Below are 23,138 nucleotides of genomic sequence, written 5' to 3'. Positions count from 1 at the left end.
GAATGATACATCACGCCTACATAGTTTCATTGCAAATGATTGCATTATAATTGTCTGAGTAAATATATCACACCTATGTATCATGATTGATGTATATCATGAATATCTAACTAAATTACTTATAAGGTATGTGCGTGTGTTTCATGTTGGAATAGTTAAATGTGATTTGACTTACTGTTTATAAGAATTATGAATGTATATGAAAATGATGCAATGATCTGAATGTCTTATATATATATTTATTTATTTATATTTATGTGATGACTTGTATGACTTAAATGCATATAGATTATGCCTTATTACGTGAATTAAGGTTGAATAAAATATTAAGTGATGAAATGCTTTTAAATGCTTTATGTTCGAATGCTTGAAATGAATGACTCATAGGACGTTGTTCCCTTGTCTATCAGTTGACAATGGATGAATAATATATCTTTACCTTTAAATGCTTGATATGTTTCATTTAAATTTGAATTTGGGTTGCTTTACCAGACTTTAGCGAGTCTGACCCCGTTTTATGGGGGACAGGTAATGCAGGTAATGTATGATGAGTAGTTGGAACGAAGGTTTGGTCGAGCTGCATCCTCGAGGGTCCACTCTTACCTTGTGATCTTGGTATTCGTGATCTTTTCGTTTTAAGTACTTGATCATGTAGAGACTGAAGTATTTTTTCATACTTTGTTTTGAAATGAAATTAAAACTCTTCATATTTTAATCTTATATTGTACGTGGTTTGGAATGTGTATATCCTGTATATTTTGATTTGATTGTTATCTTTAGTGTAACCATGCCCAAAGTCTTAACCATTTTTAAAAATCATTTCCGCATTATAAGATCTGATTTACTTATACTTATCAAGAAAAAATTGGTCTCAAAATTTCAATATTTGAACTATAATTAAGGTTAAAAAATTTTAGGCATTACAAACTGACCCCGATTTTTGTAAGTTGGGCACAAACTGGGCCACGAGCTGACATGAACAGCCCAACACAAGTTTGTGTGTGTGTGTGTGTATATATATATATATATATATATATATATATATATATATATATATATATATATATATATATATATATATATATATATATGTGAGTGATTGGTAGCTGCTCACACGTTAGGTGTGAATTGAACGTGTTAAATGAGTTTTTTAGCATGTTTTCATTTTATTTTAAAATTATGACAGTACAGATGTTATCTATGTACTTGATTTTATAGGGATCAACTCTTGAAGTGTTCTATTCTGACACATAGGTGGGTTTTTATAAGGATAAAAAAATCAACGGTCCAAAATCTTTGTAAATTTTTGAGGCTCCAAATATAATTTTTTTTTATTGAAAACACATGATCCAGGTGTGGATTCCTCATAAATCAACCATGCCCAACACATTTATGGGGTCAAAACTCTGAATAAAACACCGAAAGGGCAGAAAAAACCCATTTAGCACCTATCATTTTGCTCTTAATGTGTGCACACTTACCAATCTCTCTCTCTCTCTCTCTCTCTCTCTCTCTCTCTCTCTCTCTATATATATATATATATATATATATATATAATCACTAAAATATGATAACTGAAAATATAAAAACTAATGTGTGAACCACAATTTTTATGAATTTTTTATTCTTTTCTCTTGAATCTTACCGCACAGATGTGATCTACATGCTTGGTTTCATACGAAAACACACTTGAATCTTCCGATTTTGATGTATAAATAAGATTTTTTTAAGGCTTTAAAATCAATAGCTCAGATTCTTCATAAATATTAATGCATTAAAAAATCATAATTTTTTATTAAAAATACACGATCCAATGGTTGATTCCTAGCAAATTCATCATGCCAAACCCATCCACATGGTTGGATTTGCAAAAAAAGTGTTGAAAATGCTCATATTTTCAGTTCTCATATTCCAGTGATTATATATATAAGGAAACTGAAATATGTTTACCAACCAAATATGTTTGCTGGTATGAATTGAGATTTTCATGTTTTTTTCTTTTTTGCAAATCTAACCCTGCAGTTTGGCATGGTCCATTTTCTAGGAATGGACTGTTGGATCATCGTAATAAGATCAAGAAATGTGATTTTTTATGCTTGAATATTTATAAAAATTCTAAGCCATTTTTTTTCTACCCTTAAAAGATCCTTTTTATACATAGTAATCGGATGATCCAAGTCTGTTTCTATAAAACCAAATGTCTAAAAATATAAACATAAAAATAAAAAAAAACCTATGAAAATCTTGATTCATGCTAAACATATTTCAGTTGCCATATATATATATATATATATATATATATATATATATATATATATATATATATATATATATATATATATATATATATATATATATATAGAGAGAGAGAGAGAGAGAGAGAGAGAGAGAGAGAGAGGCATATCGTTGAACTCATAATGTCAGAAGCAACACGCACTGCTGATCACCCGCGCAATCAGTGGTGCACATTAATTTTTTATTTTAGGACCTTTAGTGGCGGTTCAGGACCAATCGGAAGCCTTTGGCGCGTCCAACCTCATTCTTCTTGAGGGAGGTACCCTATATAAGAGTTTAGTCTATTTATTGGTTAAAATGCCTTGGATCAAGTTAATTCAATTATAAACCCACTTTTTTCAACCATGAAATTTTAATCGATGGTGCACTGTTGGTTTTTGAGTTCACATCACAAGCACACAATTCGAAACATGCTTTTTAACTAAATAAACGATCTAGATCATACACGTAGGGCTTGATCCACAAAACATTTAAAAAAAATGTTTAAAACTGGTGGAGACTACTAGATAGTACAATACTAACGATAGTAGCCAATATTTATTCATTATGTTATTTGATAAAGGATTGCATAGACCTGTGCAGCCGTGCGCATGAAATTTTTAAGCTACTATTTGGATTGTTGGCCAGAGTTGAAACGAAATAAAAAAAGAAAAAAGACCATTATTTCTTGAGATCGTTGTTGAAAAGCATAAATATCACGATAAAATAAAATTTCATGATACTTTTTAAAATATCGTGATATATTTTGTCAGGCGAGTTATGAATCCATACAGAGCCCCACCTCCGAAAGCTAAGGACACAGCCGTGTACCAGTAGGGTTTGATCTGGTGCCTTCATCTCATCACCCTCACAACCACACCTCTGCTGCTCGTGCTCCAGTGGGGCTTGTCAGGCTAGTTATGAATCCATACCAATGTTGTCAGTATCAGAATCTGACCTGTGTCGTTTGATCAACGATTCGATGCTCAGATGTATCATTCTAAATCAGCCAAAAAATAATACATGCCAATCAGAATGTGACATGTGTTAAAATTATTAAAATAATATTAAAAAAATAATTTAAGTTATTTATACATTTATTACAAATAACTGATTCAGGTCAGTATCCTATCGATTTTCTGGCGATATGATAGGTATCGGGCCGATACGCACCACCGATAGACAACATTGATCCATGCAGATTGGCGCTTAATGTCATTGTTTGTTTTGAGAACAATAATAATGCCCGTCATAGTGCATAATGATCTCACAGTAGACCCGTCATTAAGTAACTTCTTCTCGGTTCCCTGGATTCTGGGAATAGGAAAGTACTTTCCTAATGCAATAACTCTTTTCATCTGGGAAAATAAAAAAGAGAAAGAAAGAGGAGAGGAATCCAAGCCAAGTGTGGCCCAGCAAAAGATTTTAGCTTGATTGACATGCTTTTAAGATGGACCATTCACATCATGCGTGCATGTCAACCTTTGCTCATGCAATCAAATTTTATTCTCTATTTTCCTTTTCCTTTTGACCTTCCTTTTACTTTTTGGTGATTTGATTGTTCTCGTTGGAAAATGGAATGGGAGAAAATGAAATGCGATTTTGAATTTGAGAAGGGAGACCCTTCTAAGCCAAAAGGCTCTAAACGAAAGGGTTAATAATAAAACTTGGCAGAAGTGCAAGAAAAAAGAGACATTTCCCATGAGAGTCCCCAGAAGTGTTGATTTTTTTTTCTCAGGTAACAAAGCATTTACTTTGTTTCACAAGAAAGCCCGTCCCATGGAAAAAGGGCCATTTTCAAGCAGAACATAAAACAAGCATGCATGCAAGAAATTGGTCGGTCATGTGGAACCATGGTGGGCCCAACCTTTTTCCAGGGGGGAATCCCTTTGGCTGGGAAAGGTTGTCATATAGTTGTTTTTCAAACCACATGCCCTTTCACCAGGTAGGGTGTTTCCTTTTCTTTCCTAAAACAAACAGGCAACAATTGAGAGAGAAGGCATTCTTAACATCTAACTGGTGCAAGAACTATCCAAATATGGGCCTTTCTCTGGGAAAAAACGTTATAGCCCTTAAATGTAAAACTGAAATCCCTAACATTTGAATTCTTTTTTTTTTAATAGTCCAAGGAAAAAAAAAACCACCACATTGACTGGTCTCTGGTTGGTAAAACCCTGCACATAAGGGAGTACCGCCAGCTTCGACCTTGCAGCAAGGGACACCACCTGTGAGTTTCGAACTTATTACGCCACGTCAACTTGGTGACTTTCCCAAGTCGCCCCTATCAGATGAGCAGGAACCCTTGTAGGTCAAGCATCTGAACTTGTGATTGCCATGGCAGCATCAGAATAATGTTTTTCCAAAATCTTATAAATTCTGTTTGAATTGAACTCTGTAAAGTTACTAGGGTGCTATTTTAGGGAGGGCACTTGCACATGCTGTAAATTAATGCCCACGGTTGACAGCATAACTTTTCAAGACTTCTAAATATATTTAAATTTGATGCCACAAAATTAGTAGCACATTATTTTAAGGAAGGTAGCATATGCTCTTCACTGATACTGAACTACGTTTGTCCCCTTTCCGGATCCAGGGGTCATTTTATTGATGAATTTCTGATCTATATTGTAATTGCAGGCATCAGCGATATTTTGAAAATACTGTGATTCTATCGTGATACTTTAGAAGTAATCAAAGCACAAAAGTTGCAATTACATTACCACCTTTCATTTAGAACACTGAAATTTTATCATGGTATTAACGTGATACAACACTCTTTTGAATCTTTAAAATTTCATATAACTTTGGAACTTATACTTTTTGTTTATTTTCTGTACTTAAAAAGTTTATATTATGCCACAATTTTCCCGAGAATTTTTTGAGCAAAACAATCTTGTACAACTTATTTCAAGATTTTTCCTCAAAGGGAAAATTGCAATAACACGATTGGTTCCAACCAAGCATTGTGTGTAGGGGTGTCAACGGGTTAGGTTTGGTACGGACCCAGGTAGAACCAGACTTGGACTAGATTTTTGGGTATGGTATCGGGTCCAGACCCAGTTCTAATTGGATCCACTATAAGAAAAAACATACCTGGACCCTATAAGAACTACATGAACCAAGCCCGGACCATACCCGGTAAAACCATATTTTTTATAATTTTTACATTGAAAAATTGCAGGTCTTAATCGGAACTCGGGTCAGGTCTGGGTCTGGTATAAAATTTCACAAACTATACCCAGGTTCATATATTAATCGGACCTTTCGGTCCAGACCCAGGCCTTAATCAGATCTTCTTATTTATCACTATACCTGGACCCTATAGGGTTTGGTTCGGGGGACCGGGTAAACCAAGCCCGTTGACACCCCTAATTGTGCGTGTGTTTGTGTATGTGTGTGCAAAGTGACTGGGAAACGCAAGATTGTACAGTTTACCAACTGATCTTTACCATTTTTTTTTAAGATAGACAACCAATGACCAAACCACAAAAACTCCATTTTTTTCTTTCCGTAACTGCCTTTATGAATTATCAACATTTATTTTGCCATGTTGCCAGAGATATACTTGGCCTTCGGCCAATACCAATGTTGTCAGTATGGTCGGTGATGGGGTTTTCCCTTGGATTATCCCCAAAAAAATCATTTAAAAACAAAACAAAAAGGGACACGAAAGGAAGAAAAAGGCACAACCTATATGAGGTCAAACACCCTTTGATGTATCTATATGAAAAAAAAAACGTATTGCAAATTTGCACTTTGTATGCATGCGAACCAAATGCTTTGCACTTTTCTTATTTTCATGACCAACAGATCGTGTTGCTCATAGAATCTAATCCCCATGCTTTTCACAGGCTCGTTTCCATCCTACTCCTAGCCTAACCCACTAACTGAATTAGGCCGGTTGCCAAGTTAGGTGTAGCATATCCTTGCATGATTTGAAGCCATTCGGTTGGCCAAATCTCTAGATCTTGAATCATCAGATGACATTGTCAAGCCATCTTCAATCATCATATCATATGATGGGAGTCTTTAATCCAATCCCCACAATGAGACTCCAATATTGACGTGCCCCATCTTTTGCGCCTACCATCCATGGCCATCACTTTCAAGAAAGGTTAGCTGTGTGCCTGCCACACACAAACAGGCCGGCTGCTCATCCATTCTTTTATGCTGAAAGGCAAAAGTTCAAATACAAACCATTAGAAATCAATAATTGATGACAAAGATCGAGCAGATGAATGAATTAGAACATATAGAAACTAGAGTGAAATTCTAGAAACCCATCACTCGTAGTTGGGTTTCACAGTGTCACCAAAATAAGAGTGGTCGATCAGGAATAGACCCCTTGAATGGCCACCACCTGTCATGTCCCAATCAATCCTATCTTTATTCCCACACTGTACACAGTTTTTGCAACAATTTTGTTATACCCAACCATTCATCCTGGTGTGATATGGACTAGTTATTGGAGGAGATTGGGAGCAATAAGCACAGGATAAATCAATGATAGCACAAAAGCTTCCACTAACAAGGTGACAACTTTTGTGACTGTGGATGATCAAGCATGAAGCACCTGCCAATTTTCCATTTTATAACATCTTTCGTGGCACCGAGGACCCTTCTACAAAGAGGAAGGCCATAAATCCCAGATGTACAAGCACATGGGCTGCTTCAAGAAAATCAGCATTTATTAATTGAGCTTTACATTGAATAAGGCTTACTTTCTAATAGCACACATGGACCTATTTTCTATTCATACATCTGCATTGAACAATGAATGCAAGCATGCAGGGGCAAGATACTCTCCCAAAGAAGCCCGAGTACGCAGGTGGGATGTTTGCTGCATGGTGACATCATGCTGAGATTGGTTTCATAAAATTGGAATAATCCCCAACATTTGCAACGAACAGAGGATCACTGTCTTCGCTAAGAGGGTTGAGCTTCTGGCTTGCCTTCTCCAATTTACGTGTCAGATCATCCATGGTCTTCTTTATGCTGGACCTGTTCAATCTGCCTGGTTCACTGGTGGGAGACCCCAACCATGGTAATCTTTGGAAGAAATGGATTAGGGGGGGTTTCTTCAACATGTCTAGTGTCAGGGCCACACATCCTGCAAGAAAAAACAAAGCTAAACCTAAATGAGAATCTACTCACATAGACGTGATTAATGGAAAAGAAGCGAAAAAGAACATTAACAATTATACAGCACCTCATATCTGATCCAAGTAGAGTATCTTGTTTCTGAAGTTCAGCAGGCATTGTATGTGAAAACAAATCCCAGAAAGGAAAGCGAAAACGTTGAAGGCTTTCATTTATCTCTGCTTTTGGATTTACGTGACTATGATCATCAAATTCTCTGCTAGTGCAGCTACCAGTTCCTGTCATCTTCAAAAATGAAGCTGCACTCCTGAAGCCAATGCTTTCAATCAAGGTGGTAGAGCAATAACACTTTGCAAAAAAGACAATAACTTCGTAAGACAGAAAATACCATGAACACATTGATGAACTAATTTGAAATATCATGGCAACTTCACATGAGTATTATCACGTTGGACCAAGTCATTCAACGCCACTTTGCCCAATTCCATAGTGTTAAACTTCAAAAAAAAGGTTTTCTTTTAACTAGAATTAGCAGCTTAGAATGATGATCCAAAGTCCAGACTATAGGAAGGATACTTGGTGTGCAGATCCATGTTTAGTCAAATCTTGACCTTCAACACGGTTAATATTTAAAAGAGATGAGAGTAATTTTATTATTGTTCAGTAGTAAGAATTTAGTAGCATCAAATCTGGATTCCCAGTTCAACACAAACATGGGAGAAATAGAAAACTCCATGCAGGTAAAAAAGAATTAGAAGTGGAGACGAGGAAGTTTGGGAGAAAATGGAAAATTTTAACTTTGGAAAAATAAGTCCTATCAGAGTATTAAATCGGAAGAGTTCTAATATAATGGTATTTTTAGTTAATAGCATTACCAGTATTGACATGATGCCACACTCATTTCCATATGGAAGAAAGTAAGTTTTCACACTCAAAAGAACAATACCATATCAATATGGAAGAGAACCGATTCATTCTCATTCAAAGTGAGCAGCATTCCTAATAGTCATCTCGTACCATGACTAGTTCTTTGATGTGCGGCAAGCACATATGTTAGGGTGTCCTATTAAGTTATCAATCTGTTAGGAATATTTCAGCCTTCTAGTTGCACAGTTTTGTATATTATGTCCCTAAAGCATTTACACCATGCTTCTGAATCATAGTCTAACAAGGATAAACTACCCTAATCAGATTAATAATAACTGTAGTTTTAATCCCCAATTTGTACTCATTTAATAAAGGTAGAGTGGTTTGAAGACACTCCAGGCTGAATCGTCAATTCAGTAACCATAATTTTTTGACCCTTGACACGGCTATTGTTTCTCCAGCAAGAGTATGATGCATAGTTTTAAAACCCAATGACTCGAGACTCAACTCGGCATGGGCTGACTTATGTCTTGACAAGTCAACTCAATGACTTGGATGAGTCATGATGACTTTGTATTTCTATAAAAAATATGTATATAATGTGTTTGTATATATTGTACAACTAATTGTTACATATAATAGATATTGTAATATACATAATATACACAGTATATATATATATATATATATATATATATCATATATGTATGACTCAGCTGAGTCAGTATATGTATAGTTGGCAAACTCTTGACTCGGGCTCAGATCGGACCCCCCCTACTGGGTCACGAGTCAGCAGGTTGACTCGGTGACTCGGACGAGTCAGGACTATATTTTATAGAGTAAGCATATGAATAAGACATGAAAATAACTAAACTTCAAGCTAATATGTCAATAGCTAAATTACAAAAACATATAATCTATGTCACATGGACTCGGCTAGGGGTCGACACGCCTCGACACGGGTGCGGACAGAGACACGGGGCGGACATGGTCAACCAAGCGTCGGACTCGGTCAATGCACCGGGGCTGAGTCCGTCCATATTTTGGATTCGGTCAACTTTGACCAAGTCTATTTTTGTCCATTTTTAGGGCAAAAAACTAAAAAAAATGATTTTTTATATATTTTTTAATATATATATATATATATATATATATATATATAACCGAGTCTTATTATTGTTATATATATATATATAGCCGTGTCCCTAATGGGCACAACTTTGACCGAGTCTTATTATATATATATATATATATATATAGCCGTGTCCCCGTGTCCAAAATTTTTCAAATTGTGTCCCACCCGCACCCATGTGACATAACATATAATTATACATGATTATTAACTTTTTTCATTGAACAATATTAGATTCTTCATAACAAGTGACTTTATATGAGAATTATGCATTAAAATAATAAAATACATGATAAAAAATTTCAAGGATCTGCATTAAGCCCTTTCCTATTTGCTATAGTGATGGATGAGCTTACGAGATCAATTCAAGAAAATGTGCCGTGGTGTATGTTATTTGCTAATGATATTGTTTTGATTGATGAGTCTAGATCTGGAGTTAATGCTAAGTTAGAATTATGGAGACAGACATTGGAAGCAAGAGGTTTTAAGTTGAGTAAGAGTAAAACAGAATATATGGAATGTCAGTTTAGCAAGCAACGAAGTAGTGATGGGAGTGTAGTGAAGCTTGGTGAGCAAGAAATACCGATGGATGACTGTTTCAAATATTTGGGATCTATCATTCAAAAGTATGGAGAAATTGATGGAGATGTAAATCATAGGATAAAGGTTGGGTGGATGAAATGAAAAAGTGCAACTGGAGTGTTGTGCGATCGTAGAATGCCATTGCAGTTGAAGGGAAAGTTTTATAGGACGACAATTAGGCACGCTTTACTATATGGTACGGAATGTTGGGCTGCCAAGAGACATCATATTCAAAAAATGAGTGTAGCGGAGATGCATATGCTTACATGGATGTGTGAAAATACAATAAAAGATAAGATTCAAAACGAGGAGATACGTAAGAAGGTAGGCGTTGCATCCATTGAAAATAAGATGAGAGAGAATCATTTACGGTGGTTTGGACATATTCGGCGAAGGCCTAATGATGCTCCAGTTAGAAGGATGGAGAAATGGGAAAATATATTAGTTAAAAGAGGTCGAGGTAGGCCTAAGAAGACTTGGATGGAGATGATAGGAAAGGATATGAATGTTTTGAACCTCACCGAGGACATGGCATTGGATAGAAATGTTTGGAGAAGAAGGATTCACGTGGAAGACCCAGAATGATTTTCTTTTTTGGTTCATATTGCCGACCCCAATTGTTTTGGGATGAAGGAGTAGTAGTTGTTGTTGTTGTTGTTGTTGTTGTTGTTGTTGTTGTTGTAGGTTGGATTGGCAGTCCTGAATCGTGACCCAGTTGGGGTCCGATCCGGGTCGACTCGAGCGATTCTTGAGTCGACTCGCCGGATTTGCCAACTATGATTCTATGACTTGGCCGAGTCAAACCATGACTCAGCCGAGTTTTGTTAAGTTCCGGGTCATTCAATAATTTGAGCCAATGAATGGCTGAGTCTAGCCAAGTTACCCGAGTCACTGAGTTGACTTGGCAAGTTTTTAAACATTGGCATTAAACATTCAATCAATCTCTATATTCATCCAAAAATATACCCGATACAACAACCAATCAACTTTGCACACTAAAGTGGGCTGAAATCCATTTCATTCATCAGAGGTATGCAATGTACTTGAGGACTCACATGGGGATCTATTTTCATTCCGATTATATTGTATACATGTTTGCTATTAATTTTAGCAGTTTACTTAAATATTTTGTGTATTTTTTTAATTGGTGTACCGACTAGTCCGACCAGTCTTTTTAGGGGCTCACCGCCTAGGCACTGCCTACCGCTTTTGGCTACATAGGAAAAGAGCATAAGGTTTGATAATTTACATAGGTGCCAACAAAATAATGCGTTGAAACTCATAGGTGAAAGTTGTTTTGACTCAATCTAACCCTGTAGATGTGCAACGATTTTTTCCTTTTTTCTACAGCACTGAAGATGATAACTAGATGATAAATTACCTCTCTTCAAATGAATCAACAAGATAACAGAACTTAGGTTGAATGCCTGTGGCTTTTCGTAACCATCTGTTTCCCAATAGTACTCTGTCAACAGTATCAAAGATTTGTATTTCTGCAGCCTTTGATATGACGCTTAGAGGTATTCCAGGAGAGCCCATTTCTTCCAGCATTTCATGGACCTGCAACCAACAAATTAAGGATCAAGGAAGCTTACAAATCCAGAAGATTACAATTGACAAGGGCATTAGCCACAAAAGGCAAAAGAAATATAAAAAAGTTAACCACACAATTATAAGCTTCTCCTATAAACCAAAGTGCTAAGATTAATAACTCCAAAATTAAGCATTCCAATTTGCAAGATGAACTGCCCATGTACCAATTACAAAAATAATTCATAAAAAGACCATCAGGTTAAAGTGTTCAAAAAAACAAATTTTACCTCTGGAGGTTCAAATAGGCTATCAATACTATTATCATTCACCTCTGTTGTCAAGCAAGCCGGTTTTGGATCAAGGTATGGAAGTGCTGGTCAATGGAAGCTTCCAGAATATTATCAAGCAAGCCTTTATCAAAGAAATATGGCTTGTACCTAATTCATAAAACTGTGTTAGCATAGCTGTTGGGCCCTAAAGTGACATGAATAGACAACAACAGATCCAATCTGTCACATGGGTGCGGGTGCGGGTGCGGGGGTGCGGCAAAAAAAAATATATATATATATATATAAAGGTTGCCGCTTGTTGCTCACCACTAAACCCGTTCCTTCAGATAAATTTCTCTTTTCCTCACTAACTAATGGTTCTTAGAAGAGGATAACAGAAGAATTCTCATAGCTTATGACCGTGTTTGAACACATTAAGCAACTGTCCATGATTCTAGAAAGGTTGCTTTATTTCATTTAGCAACCAACTCCTGCCGAATCTTTTAGGTTAATCACAAAGTGATGCCAGCCTCAAGTTCTCACTCATTAATTTAGTGTTCTTATCCCCATTGTCCTGCATGTGCTATATATCCATATTATCCCAGGTCTACACCCACGTCCATGTGAAACTGGCTCTTTATGATCTTCAGAAAGAGTTTTGATGGCAATGCTTGCTTAAGTTAGGAAAAACAAAGAAAAAAGAATTTTTTGATTTAAATTGAAGTATTCGTCTTTTGCATCTAACAATGATGATTGTGGAGGTAGTTACATATGTTAGCACCAACCATTTCCCAAAATTACGAATAATAATCATTAAGGGAAAGAAAAGAGAAAGAGAGAGAGAGAGAGGTTGGTTATCAAGCATCACCAACCTAGCTTGCAAGGATAACAACAAAATCGTCTTTTACAAGGGAGATGGGTCTGATACCCACCTGATGAGTCCCATGAATGAAGCATCCAGTGTTGTGAAAAGCGTTGAGGCGTAGCGAGGCGCTCCACCAAAATCTAAGGAAAGGCGTAAGCCTCGAGGCGCAAAGCGTAAGCCTCAAAAAAAAAATTAACTTAAAAAAACTATAAAAATTATCTAAAATTATAAATAAATAAGAAATGTTTTATTGATGAAGCACCAACCAACACGAAATAAAAAATCTCAAATAAATACGGAAAAAAAATATGAGATAATTAGTATAAAGAAAAATAATGTCTATATTTTTTTATAGAAAGAAAAATTTAGACAAAACCTTAGCTTATATTAGTATCTTTTCTGGGGTACATTAATTCACGGGAAACAGAACTAGGAGACAGAATTCTGCACAGAATTTCATATCAACAATACCTAATCATACTTCACAGAATATTTGCAATGTTGAGAGAAAAAACTGAAGCAAAACATCAATGAGAGAGACATCAACTGGAGGAAATCAAGGCAACATGATAATGTAAGAATTGCTATAGTTTATAGTGGCTTTTTTTACTTTGACTTAGACCTTAGTTGAGATTATGGCTGAAGAGACAAATAAAGTAGAGTTTGAAAAAAGAAGAAATTTGTTATTTCTGCACCATCCACAGGTAATACTGTTGGGAATGAGAAAATTTGCTCTACTGGTCCTAAGTCATGCTTTTGAGAGTGACTTCCTCTGACCCAATGACAGCTGCTCACTCTCAGTTGCTTGAACAAATTCAGCAGCTGCTTGTTCAATTTATAACTACTTATTCTTTATCGACAGCGAAAGCTGGGGTTAGGCAAACCCCTACCAGTTAATACAACCATACCATTTGGGGTTCGAACTTGCAACGTCCCAACTCAAGGAGACGTGCACTGACTACATATTCTCCTTCCTTGCTTTGCTTCTTCCCTTATTGTTATGGATCCCACAGTTTTTTTTTGAGCCATCCATTTTCTAGAAAAACAGCATCTAGAGCATACAAAATGGACAATGGAGTAAGCACAAGTTCCCTCTGAGAGAACCATAGGTGGTTTCGCATGGCTGAACAGCATCTAAGGGGTCGGTAAAGGGTACCCCTGACCTCACAGAATTCCTGGTAGCTCTGTAATGGCTTGGGTGTTGGTGACCCCACCCAGGGTTTACCTTTCAGTGGGATCCCCCCATTAAGTGACCCAGTTCTCAGTGAGAGTTCCTTGTCATTAAAAAAAAAGTCTGCGAGAGAGAGAGAGACTGTGAGAAATGGGAAAGGGGCTGCGAGAGAGGGAGAGAGGCTGCGAGAGAGAGGGAGAGATTGTGAGAGACGAGAGAGAGAGAGAGGGACTGCGAGAGACTATTTAGGGCCCCCGACCCTCGTCAGGGTCGGGGGCAACATTTTAATTATGGTCAAATGAGGGCTTTGACCCTCATTTGACCATAATCATAAGGCGTGCACGCCTCACCCTGAGGCGCGCCTCGCCTCGAGGCGTACGCCTCAAGGCCTCTGAGGTGTACGCCTCTGTGCATTTGCGCCTCAAGCCTACGCCTCAAGGCACAAAGGCCCTCGCCTTGAGGCGAGGCGCGCTTTTTGCGCCTTGAGGCACGTTTTTAATAACACTGGACGCATCTTTCCTATGCAATCTTCTGCATAGCTCATTTGCTTCTCTTTCATGGAAGTTTTATTACCCAGGATGCATCCTAATTTTTGGCTTACTTCTTATTTTAATGATTGATTTAACCTCTGACGAAAAAGATATCCCTTGGTCACATTTCATCTCTTCCACAAGTTTTTACTAGGTTCTCTACTTCGGGCTGCAAACTGCAACTCATAACCCAGTGTTCTGAGTGTAGCTGAATCCTTTCTAGTTCAAATGAACTGGGCCCATTGGACCTTTGCAACTAGCGTCCAGAACCCAGTGATCATGTCCGACAGGCAGCCTGCATCATCCTTCTTGTCCACGCACACGGGGGTGCTAGATTTTTTCCCTAAAAATCCATGCACATATAAGAAGCAAATTGACACACCATGAAAAGTTACCATCTCCTGGCTAGGTCCAATTAGCAATAAGTTCACTCAGAATATATTATCATCATGGCATTTAACTCTGAACATCAAAATTTTCCATTTAACTAAAAAATATGCAGGTAGAATAAGCACCTTCCCGACAAGCTATTGCTTAATTTAATTAACAGTAGTCAATTGAATGCAAGGTTGCCAGACTAGAAAGCAGATCAGGAAACGATACGGGAAGCGGAAGCGAGAAGCGATGCATTTTAAAATATATAGGAAGCAGGAAGCGAGAAATAAAAGAAAAAATATAAGAATTGAATGAGAATCAAAATAAAACACAAATAAAAACTAAAATAAAAGAGACTAATATTAAATTTCATGATTTTTTAGTGTAAGAATTAAATTTTTAACAAAATCTAAAAATGATGACTACCAATTTAGCAAAAGCACATGGAAGTGAGTGAGAAGAGTCAGAGAAAACACATAAAAAGCATGAAAAGTTGAGTAAGGATAACATATAATAAGAATAAATGAAGCGTGTGGAAAGCATAGGAGAAGCGTGGGAGAATTGAGGTTCTCATCAAGTTTCGGAAGCAAAGAGTATCGCGCTTCCGAAACGAGTTTCCGAGAAGCGAGCTTCCCAACTATCTAAGAAGCTTCCAGTAACTCTGGTTGAATGTGCTATATCTCTACCTAAGGTGAAGAAAAAGATTAAACAAATGAATTTTATCCCAATCACCTGCTGCCCTCTAATTAAATCTTTTGACCATCTATGCATGCATTTGAACATGCAAGCAGATAGGAACAAGGTTGTCTGTATTGTACCGTATTGTATGATATGATACATATCATTACTATGGGGTGTTCCGACGATACGGGTGTGTAACGTACGATACACCCCTGTATCTTACAATACACTATAAATGCAGTTTAAATGCACTTATTTCAACAAAAAATTTGAAAACATATAAGGCCCCTTATGGCCAGTTCATATTCATCCCTAAAGAGCTTAAGAGTGATTTAGAAAGATTTTTTTCAGAAAAAAAAAAGAAGATAATGTTGATGATAGTCAATGATTGACGTTATCTAATTCATTTTTGTTTGAAATTTAAAAAAAAAATAGTTATGTAAAATTTTTAAGCATTAAAAAAACAATGTGTTTTTTTTGTTTATGTAAGCACACATTATTTTGAATCTTGTAACTTATTAGCTTGGATTTGTTATTTAATAAGCATATTATTTCATAGTTTGCATTTTTCTTGTGAGATTTCCATATATAGCATATTATCTTGATTATTTAAGGTTCAATGTCTTATGCATGTCATTTATACCACGACATAGATGCTTCATATGTGATTTTATGGTTGTATTTTGTGGCATTCATCATTTTTTCATGTGTTATGATTTTTTTAGAACTTTTACTAATTTTTCTGGTTTTTCTTGATTTTTTTGGATTTTTTTGGAAATTTTTTATTAAAAATTTATGATACGATATGGTGTAACTATGGGCCTGACCGATACAAGTTACGATACGATACATACAACCTTGGATAGGAGCACAAAATTCAAAAGGATAAAGCACAATAAATGTAGTTACAGGAAAAAGATAAAAAGACCAGTGGTTTACTTAAATAAAGCAATATAAGGTTTATGGTTATAATATATAGATTTTTAGAATGTGAAAACAACTGCACATCATGAATAAGTAACATACCATTTTATTCCTTCAGTGGTAGCAATTGCAATATTCAGATTCTGAGCAGTAAATACTGGAACTCCCTCAAGCCTCCTTTTATTATGCTTTTGTGGCATTTTCTGAGAAGCCCATTAGCTGCCTTGACCTACACGTATTACAACTGTGGCTCAGTAACAACAGCAAGAACAACAAAAACAATGTGCTAAGAGTTCTCAAGTTTCAAATCACCAATACCTGCTTTTTATTAGGAACAAATTTGAACATGTGAGGCTTTTCCTGCACAACCATGGCAAAAAATTCAATGTAAAGCAAGGAAACTAAATTACAAGGTTAAGTGCCCAAGAAGGAATTACACAATTGAAACAAATGCCAGAAAATATTCAACTGCACAGACTATTATCTCCATAGCAACTAAAGTTTACTTCAGAATTTCTGTTCTGAAAAGTTTTTGGTTTATTTTTCTTACTACAGCAAGCATATGTAACCAAGTCATCTAATATTGTTGCATCCTTCAGTGTTACATCCAACATTGTGAAAAGTGTTGAGGTATCAGAAGCGAGGCGTAAGCCTCGATGCATAAAGCGTAAGCCTCAAATTAAAAAAAAAACTTAAAAAGTATCTAAAAATACAAATAAATAAAAGAAATGTTTTATTGATGAAGCAACAACAAATGAGAAATAAAAATTCTCAAATAAATACCGAAAAATATGAGATTAACATGTAAAAGTACGAATATATGAATAAAAAAGTATATGTTCATATTATGACTTCTTTTCATATCTTACTTTCGGTTTCAGTACTTTTTAAGTTCAGTGTTTCTTCTTTACATGGAAAATATTGAAACCCCATTAAACAAATACCACCATCCTATGTGAGAATATAGGAAAAAGGGAATAGAGAAGCAGCAAAACCACAATAAAAACAACAATATCGAAAAAGGATCCTACTGATATCAAATTAGTCAAATATAAACATATGTTTGGTACTAAAGATCAGCAATAATTGAAGGAAAAATCAGAAAACTAAAGATCAAATTTCTAACTGACTACAACCACTTAATATTTAAAACACACATAATCCCAAAAAATAGCCCAAGAGAGACAAAGAGAGAGACGAGAGTGCCTTGCAAACTATGTAGTCAAAAGCCCCGACTAGTCCGCCAACTAGTCAGTCTAGGCGTAAGTAAAATGCTTAGGCTTTGCAATTTCTAGGTGGGTACTTTAAAAAGTACCAATTTTGCCGACTAGGCACCAACTAAGGAGCCTAGTTGGCGACTAAGCTGTAATATCGCGTATTTTCACACTTAGTTAAATTTGATTTTTTGTTAAAAATTTGGCTAAGTTTGGGAGAAAAATCGTTTGAGTCTCGATATTAGACCGATGTTTTTGAGTTTGGGCTTAGCCCAGGTCTCATCGATTAGGTCGAGGCAAGTCAATCAAAGCATAAGAAAGAGTTTCATTTTCAACCTTTAAATTCAGGCAAATTTTGAGCGAAATTCGGGTTATTTTCAGGCAAAATTTGGAATTTGATATTTGTGTAATATGTCGTTGAAAGCGTCTCAGAATTCTAAGCGCAATGATATTTTACTTTTCTGAATTCGAGTTTCGGTTGGCCCGAAAATCACATTTTTTCAAAAATTGAGCAGTTTGTTGAATTGGATCCGAAGGTGATCGGAACGAATCCAATGCATTTGATCCAAATTTATATGGATTTGGACTCTATCCAAGACCCATATTAATATGGATTTGATCTAGCTCAAGACCCATTTGAATTTTTTGAGATGGATTTGGATCTTGGATCCGAATCCAAATCCATGCCCAACGATTTTTTCAACTTTAAATTCATCAAAAACCTTTAAATTGAGGTTTATTAATGTTAAGAATCCTCCTAAGTTAATTTAATAATTTTTGAAAGCTTTCAAAAAATTATTTAATATTTAACTTTAAATAATTAATTAATTAATTAATTTAATGTTAAATAATGTTCCAAAGGATAGTGTTGTTTCCTGATATCGGTTGAGGGCTAAGTTTGAAACCCAGTAATAAAATACAAATTGTGTGTTAAGCTACCTTGGGAACCTAACTTGACCTCAGGGATTTTACCCGTTTGGTGTATCCGCGGGCAACGGTAATTAAAAATATGAACTTAAATTGTATGCATTTAATAGGGCATACATATGGAAAGGAAAACTTTAATGAAAGATAATGAAATGTTCATGCATTGCACATAAATCATGCATATTCCTGCTAAGCATTAGAACATGCATATTTTATTTGTTTCCTTAATCGTTACATGATGGTGAATGCATGAGGTTTAATTTCTAATGCATGCTAAATGTCGTGCTTATTTAAATTGTGATTTATGCTATTGCTTAATGATTCTTCATGCTTAGAAATTATTCTTTGTTGCATGAATGCTTAATTGAAATTATGAAGTTGTTATAATTGCTTTTCTCTAAATGATTGCATGAAATCTTATTTATATTTGTTATGCTTACTTGTTTCGTTAGAAGTACATGTGCTCAGGATTTCGGTTCTGACACCCTACTTCTATGGTTTTTTTCAACCGAGGTGATCAGTGAAGCGACTGGTTTCTGGAAGAGTTACGAGTGTCACATTCTTGCTGGACGGTTCGTAGAGGGACAGTGTGACTCAGTTTTTCGTTATTTATTTTTATGTCATTTAAATAACTCTGATATGTCTCTTGCAATTATTGCTTAAACATTTTTTCTTCCAAATAAATGAATAATGGTTTGGTTTGGTATGGATGATAAGTGTAAGCTCTATTGTGGTGTGTGTGGTTATCCAATTGGGAGTGGAATTGTAAAGGCCCCAGATCTCTAGGAAGATTTCCGCATTTGTTTAAAAATATAAAAATTTCGCATTTTCAAGGGGTATGAGTTGGGGTCGTTACAGAGACTAACTTTTTCTTGTATGAATAAAACCTATAAATGATTTTCAGTTTATCATTCTTTAAATATGACTAACATGACAACACAATATTTTTTCTTCTCCTTTCAATCACTAATCTTAACTTCTTGGTTTTAAAGCAGTCCATACCCAAAATGTTCATAACTGAAGATAAGACCCCAAAAAAAAACCAAAAGGTTATTTAATAGGAAACAAAATTCGTAGAGAGATGGGGGATGGTAGATAATCATAAAAAGTAGGTTATGTATTGAAGCTTCTGGCTTGATAAAGATAATTGAATTTTACTAAGTAACAGACATAGGACTCGAGATATGGACAAGATTCCATATTATTCCTTCATAAATGCCCTATATATTTTTCATCAAACTGAACAACAATGGCATGAAAAAAAAAGAAGAAATGCAATCCTTTGCTAAATGAATTAAAAAGAATCCCAACTAAACATTAGCATCTCTTTGTTGCTGGCCATTAGGGCTGCCAAGAAGGCACAATTTATACTTTTTAGTTTTCTTGCCTCCACAAAAACTGTCGTATCCCATGCATCCTTCCCTTGATCATGAATTTCTTCTTTTCCCTCTTCAAAACCTCCCGTATACAGGGCCGGCTGGCCTCTTTGAGATTTGAGGCCACCGCCTAGGACCTCAAATGAAAAAAATATATATAATGCTTACATTTCATATGCTGAGGGCCTCCAATGAAATATGCCTAGGGCCTCAACTTCTCTTGAGTCACCCTTGCCGGTATATCTCCATAGGCCAATATCTATTGAAACCATCTTTAATGGATAACAGCAGCAGTACTGCCTTCCCCTTTCAGTAACCATAGATATTGTTTGTGCACATTTTTGTTGCATATCTTATAAAAAAATACCTATAGTTGTGCTTTTCTGGCAAGGTGGAGCCAAGTTGGGGCTAGGGTGGGCACATGCTCACCCTAGCCCCTAAAATCCCCAACAGGGGAATTCAGGCCAAGGTGAGCAGTACCCAGCCCAACTAAAATGTTGTGGCCCCGTCCCCCACTCCCCCTACTTGGACCGGATTTGAGCACTCCCTTAACCTCGTTATCCTTATGCAGAATTTTCAGCAGTACTCCTACCCACAGAAAAAGCCTACAATATGCTTGATTTGGACAGAAATTTTGTAGTACAACCCCCCTCATATAATATGGGTTCATGTTTCCAAGACCAATTACAAGATGCTACTTGCTCAAATTTTTCTAGGATAATGGCAACAAAGGATATAAGACCCTTGGTGAATGACCCAGGTCTAAGCTCTCAAAGATGGACACATCTAGATCTGGATTGTTGGACTTTAAGTCCTGAATCTCCTGATCCTCCTTAACATATCCAAATTTGATCCAAAGAAAGTCTTACTTTGCTAGTGGATTGAACTTAGGGTTGTGGATCAGGTCACAGTATGGGTAGGGATTGCTAAATATAAGTATTTAAGGGCCAAGTTGTTCCCAGTGCAGACAAATTACTGATTCATTTGTTCAAAATGTAACCTTCAGCTGTACATGTATACGTTAAGCATATAATCCAATTGAAGATTTCAAGGTCAAATAGTTTTTGCTGTACAACATGTTGAACAGAGAATTGCACACATCCATGCCTCAGTGCATGGAAGTGTTACACAATTCGCATTTATAATGTTCAACTATTTGATATTCAGTTCATAACTAAATTTATGTGATTGACTAAATGGGCATGCAAAAAAAAAAAAAACTCACAGTGAACCCTATGAATCGGCTGAATAAACTCTTCATGAAAAGAAATCCTGAAAACTTAGAAAACATAAAAATAAACACTATAATCATGCTTTCCTCACACTTCCCAAAGACAGCCATACAAAATTAGCAATAAAAAGAAATACCCTTACACTGCTTCCCCTACTAAAGAACAAAATTGTTTTCTTTCCTCAACGTGGGCACTCCACTACGAGCAAAAATCAAACCGCGGACTTCTTCTCCAATAAAAAATCAATGCCCAGGTTCAATTTTAGTAGTTTCCCCAATAAAAAAACAGAGATGTTAACTAACACCAGTATGGGAATTTCTTCTCCAATTAAAGATAAAAACTGCCTTCTTTTCTCAAAAAGTGATTTTCACCAATACCAAACATGGGAAATTTAGCACAACAAGTTCAGCAACCACACAAAACGAATCAGAAAGTGCGGAAAGATTAACACTAACCTCGAGAGAAACGGGATTTGGATGTGGGTACTAACCGCCATGAGCCCAGTACCAGAGGGATCCAGCATGCTAAACACCTGCCCCACGAACGCGGGGCCTCCCTTGAAGATCGAATCGAGGCCGTCGATCCTCATGCTAGAAGGAAACCCAGAGGAAGCAAACTAAGAAGAAGAAGACGCGCTCTTGCCCATCGCCGTCGATGAAGGGTTGTTGCGAACGAGGTTGAGAACGGGCAAGTCGGTGAACAAGACGGGGAACAGAGTGGCCGAATTAGGGTTTACTGGCGCATTTTTTGTGCCGTTCGGGTGAATTTTGGGGAGGAAGTTGGCGGAGAAGCTCTTCGCCAGCCCGGCGACGAACTCCTGAGGCTGCCATGGCCGGAAATCTCTGCCGGAGCTCCAATTGTGGAGGGGCTCTTCGACGGTAGCCATCGATCGTGGTGCTGCGAGTCTACGAGAGGTTTCTTCTGGTGGTCATCTCGGGGAGTGGCGGGCTGACATCGGAAGTCCTCTGTCTCGGGGCTCTACGAGAACCACCGCGTAGAGAAAAAGAGCGAAGTACTATCCGGCGGACCTCCGAATGGATCGGGACTGATGCAAATGGGTCGGGTCTTCCAAAAAGCTGTTACTGATAATGGATTAACGGGTTATTTACAACAATAATAATAATAAAGGCTTTTTTATAGTTCAACTCCATACATAAGAAAAATAAAAAATAAAAATCTTATAAGTCGAAATGATAGTTTCACTTGTTCAAATGCTAATGGAAAATACAAGTATTTCTCCGTTTAAATAAGCTAAATTTATAATAGTGTTCACCTTATTAAATATGTGTCTCTGGATTTATAACCCGAAGAAACCGCACTTAGCACTAAGACCTGGTCGTGCTGGCTCACCCTGCCATACCTCCAATCCACGTGCCGGCAGTGTAAAACTTTTAAGCTAAGACCCCCTACTCCCGGGGCCTATGCTACGCGTGGGCTTGCGTATAGGGTCGATGCCCATGGGAATAGAACCTTGCCTGCCCGTCTAGCAGCCAAGGCCTCACCCCATATTTTCATGAATAATCTTAAATTACAAATAATAAAGGCTGAATTATGGTTTGATGCGGGTGAATCTAGATAGACTTTGATATGGGATTGATTCAGGTCTATATGGTATATAACCCAATCTATATTCATATTCGTATTGGTGTGGACATGGATATGGCTCAAAGCCATGTCTCAAAACTTGGCAGGAGAAAATCTCATGATCACATTTAAATTTAATAGTTAAAATGCCTAAAAGATATACAACATATAAAATATTTAAGAAACATAAACACCACAATGAAAAATAATTATTTAGATGTGTACACAAAAATAGAAAATGAGCTAATATCGTGATATTTTGGAAAGGCATGATTTAATTGCATGAATGACAAATCTAATATGAAACAATGATATTTTCAAGAACAGGGCTAAACAGGCTAAATTGGCTTCAAACTGCCCAACCTAATGTAAAGCAGGGAAATATGTAAAATAGTATGAACCGAGATTTTTATAGGCTTTTTTATTTTTTCTAAAATTTTACCGTATGAATGTGATATAGTTGCTTGGTTTTATAGAAATAGACTCTTGGATCTTCGGATTA

At 36.5% G+C, this 23,138-nt stretch overlaps 1 pseudogene across 1 annotated transcript; it reads right to left on the bottom strand.

Annotated features, from left to right (window-relative positions):
• Positions 1-6,832: 6,832 nt before the first annotated feature.
• Positions 6,833-21,641, bottom strand: LOC149836672 (uncharacterized; annotated as a pseudogene). Its single transcript, XR_016432223.1, has 7 exons — positions 21,543-21,641; positions 16,622-16,663; positions 16,406-16,532; positions 11,776-11,925; positions 11,337-11,515; positions 7,484-7,681; positions 6,833-7,384 (listed from the first exon to the last, which is right to left on the bottom strand). The product of XR_016432223.1 is annotated as an uncharacterized LOC149836672 (transcript).
• Positions 21,642-23,138: the final 1,497 nt, after the last annotated feature.

Source organism: Nuphar pumila, chromosome 5, assembly GCF_984573655.1.
Source record: "Nuphar pumila chromosome 5, dmNupPumi1.hap1.1, whole genome shotgun sequence".
Lineage (NCBI taxonomy): Eukaryota > Viridiplantae > Streptophyta > Magnoliopsida > Nymphaeales > Nymphaeaceae > Nuphar > Nuphar pumila.
This window is presented reverse-complemented; position numbering and strand designations above follow the sequence as displayed.